Source organism: Lactuca saligna, chromosome 2, assembly GCF_052625555.1.
Source record: "Lactuca saligna cultivar CGN05327 chromosome 2, ASM5262555v1, whole genome shotgun sequence".
Classification (NCBI taxonomy): domain Eukaryota; kingdom Viridiplantae; phylum Streptophyta; class Magnoliopsida; order Asterales; family Asteraceae; genus Lactuca; species Lactuca saligna.
In genome coordinates this window covers 190,152,955-190,156,655 of record NC_136418.1, presented here as the reverse complement: position 1 = coordinate 190,156,655, position 3,701 = coordinate 190,152,955, and the positions used below count along the sequence as shown (strand labels likewise).

The 3,701-nt window shown below is 38.7% G+C and overlaps 1 pseudogene; it reads right to left on the bottom strand.

Moving 5' to 3' along the window:
- Window positions 1–1,397: 1,397 nt before the first annotated feature.
- On the bottom strand, window positions 1,398–3,195 carry LOC145028606 (UDP-glycosyltransferase 88B1 pseudogene; annotated as a pseudogene).
- Between the last annotated feature and the right edge of the window lie 506 nt (window positions 3,196–3,701).

Here is a 3,701-nt window from a genome sequence, read left to right as displayed (position 1 = left end):
TTTTCAAGCTCCAAAATCTTCACAATCACACCAAAAATCACTCTCAAAAGTTCTCTTTCTCTCTCAAGAAGGTGCAAGGCTCAAACTAGGGTTTCTCTGGCTGTAGGAACGATGGAAGAGGCTGCAAATGAGCCATAAGTTGTTTAAATAGGGTACAAACCCCTGAAAATTAGGGTTTCTCGTTACAGTGCCTACTCGTCAAATCGGGGCCTTCCGACTCGTCGAGTAGGATATGAATCCCGCGTCCTCATAAATGACTCTACTCAACGAATTGGAGCTCCCCAACTCGTCGAGTCCAAGCATAAAACCCTAAAAATTCGATAAATTAAATGATACATGGAATAGGTATTACATATACATGTATCATAATGCATAGGATGACGATATGACATATTTTGGATGTGGTAACATGCAATAAAATGTTTCTCACATCCAACAACCTTAATGACATATGGTTTATTCATCATTACCGGTTTAACCACTTAAGATATACATAACTTAATCTATATCTATATCTTTTAATAAATGAAACCTAAAAATGACACGTGTCAGTTTTTTAGAATTTTTTTTTGACACGTGACATTTTTCTATAATTTTTATTATTTTCTTTTTTTCGTAACAAATTAAATTCAATTCAAAATTTAAAAATACACAACCATATCCTAATAACATTATTATGTTTATTTTGCTTAACAAATTAATTTATAATTACTTACAATTGATAATATCTTAGGTTTTTTTTGACATTTTTTATTTTTTTATTTATATAAAAATTTTAAATATACTGATTATGGTTTCCACGGGTTATAACCTAGTGTGTTAATAAGAAAAAAAAAAAAAAAAACTTTGATTGGGTTAAAACAAACATGAAAACATTAAGTAAAAACCTATGGTATTTTTTTAAGTAGTCGTAGATAGTTTGTGATTGAGATCTGATTTGTGTGTATGCATGTGGATGAATTGATATGTACATGTTTGTGTGTGTATATATTGTATGTGTGTGATCTGATATCAATGTGTGTACCATAACAATTTGTGTCCACATGTATTCATAGGTAATTAGATCATGTCCCGAAAGAACACCACTATTATAACATGCTTATTACAGGCAATTAGATCAAGTGATGTCATTATAAATGAAAGTTAAAAATTACTATATACAATGATTGCACGTATCAAACAAAATGGTTTTATGGGTTCATGTGAGTTTTTAAAATTGTTAAATTGGTTGATGTTTTAATATTTTTAACAACTTACCTGCAGAGATACATTCTTCTCTACAAGGATACATGTTTCTCTTCAAGGAGGTCCAAATTGCTTTAAAAATCAAATAGTTAATTTATAGAGGTGTGGTTTCAACTTAACCGTCTATTACCCGATTTTTTCTTATACCAACATTGTATTTTGAAATTGTCTTTTATTAAGGCATTTTACTTAACAAATCTACCCAAGTAAGGTAGATGATGTTAAAGATAGCATGCTTAAAAAAAACAAAATAAGAAAGATGATGAAAAAGAAGATTTTGCTACAGGGGGGTCCAAGAATTGGTTAATTTAGAGAACTCAACTCGGGAGGAGCCACCGTCCTCCGTCGCAGCTTTTGCCCTTTCACTCATCTCTAATATCTGTTCCCTCACCACTCTCCCTTCTTCACCCTCCATCAACTCCTTCACCTTTTCCTCCACAGCCGTCGCCGTGACAAACCCATCCGACGACATATCCACCGCCAGTGCCACCTTCATTTCTTCCACCAAATACACCCGATTCATATTCTGCTCCGCATACAATGGCCATGCGACCATTGGCACCCCAGCTGCCACCGCTTCAAGCACCGAGTTCCACCCACAGTGACTCGCAAATCCACCCACGGAGTCATGACCAAGTATCGCCGGTTGAGGTGCCCAATTTTTCACCACCAGTCCCTTACCCGCTGTCCTTGCTAAAAACCCTTCAGGAAGAATAGCATCAAGATCGAGCTCTTTACCACCACCGGAATTCGACTCGTTTTCTTCATCTGGTGGCGGATCTCGCACCACCCACAAAAATCTTTGCTCGCTTCTCTCCAACCCAATCGCTATTTCCTTCAACTGCTCTTTCTTAAAAACACCCAAACTCCCAAAGCATAAAAACACTACACTTTTACTCGGTTGTGAGTCCAACCATTTTAAGCACTCGTTTTCGCTAGGATCCACATGATTTCCACCGGCGATCAAAGGTCCGATGAAATAAATAGGCGGAGTTGGACCATCGGAGATGCAATTACCATCCCGGAGACTGGCAACAGCTCTTTCTTCGAACCCAACAAAGGTGTTTGCAATGATGCCGGAGGATTCTGCCATGTTTCTGGCAGTGTTTATGAAGTTCTCATATGCTTTACCTTTTTTATCAACCACAGCTGCTGGAAAATGGGAGGAATGGATAGGAGGCACTCCAGGAATATCAAAGTAAATATTTTGATCTTTAATAGAATCAGAAGAGATGTTGTTGATGGTGGGCATATATAAGAACACACAGAGACCGGAAGCGCCGCCGGTATAGAAGTAGTAAGTTGGTAACTGGAGGCTTCTAGCGACTTGGAAAGCAGCGTTGGTAAAGAAATCAAGGATCACAGCTTTGACGGTGGATTTCTCCGAGATGGCTACGAGTGTGTTGTGGAAAATTGGGTTGTAAAGCTGTGGGATCGCGAAATTAAGTGCGACGAAATCAGACGACAAGTCTGCTGGAATAGCGATAGTGGGGAGGTGGTGGAACATGATGGAAGGGATGGTGGCAGAGACGGTTTTGATGTATTTTTCGGTGGAACCGGTTTCAAAAGGTGCCGGAGTTATGAGGATGAGGATAGAGAATAAAGGGTGGTGGGTGTGAATGAGCTTTCCGAGCTCCACCATGGAAACCAGGTGGCCGATTCCCGGAGAAGGATACAGAACCACCGTCATAGATGCCATTTCTGTTCGGTGTGTGTGTGTGTGTGTGTGTGAAGTTAAGGAGTTGGAACTTAAAGGGATGTCTGATAATGATACATACCTAAAGAAGAAACGTGAATATGTAAATTGACGGTAGGACTTGAAAGCTGATAATTAATAAAGACGAGTGGACCATAAGATAGTAGACAGTAGAACATAACAACGCTTCCAGACTTATTTTGTTGATATTAAGGCTACTAGCTAGGTACTCCACCCACGTAAGTTTCGTTTCTCCCGCTACTTTAGAAGGGAGTGGTGTTTATAGGTAAGTTTCTTCTCTTTACTACTTTAGAAGGGAGTCGTGTAATCGACGTCAACTACGCATAATAAGCAAATGAAAGGAAAGAGGAACGTGAAGGTTTGTGGTATGCCTCACCTTTAATTTCACCATGCACATCCTCATCACGCCATGTGGGGGTGCTCCTTGGTTATAAAGCCTCCACATAGTTATAACGCACCCTTGCGTTGTGTCGTCATAAAAGTTCTTGTTGAAACTAGTTATGCAACCACACTTTCATTTTCTAGCGGTCTACCCATAATTCATATGATCTTTGCTCAATGCAATATAAATTTTTTGCTATATCCCTTTATATTTGCTATAAGGAAATGGCTTGAGAGCCTGGGAATGACATTTGAACATGACCAAATAGATCCATCCTATTTGAGAGTATAATATCACACATACAAACTGCCGTTTTCAAAAAGTGCATGAGTTATGAGGATGACAGGAAAGGACGAT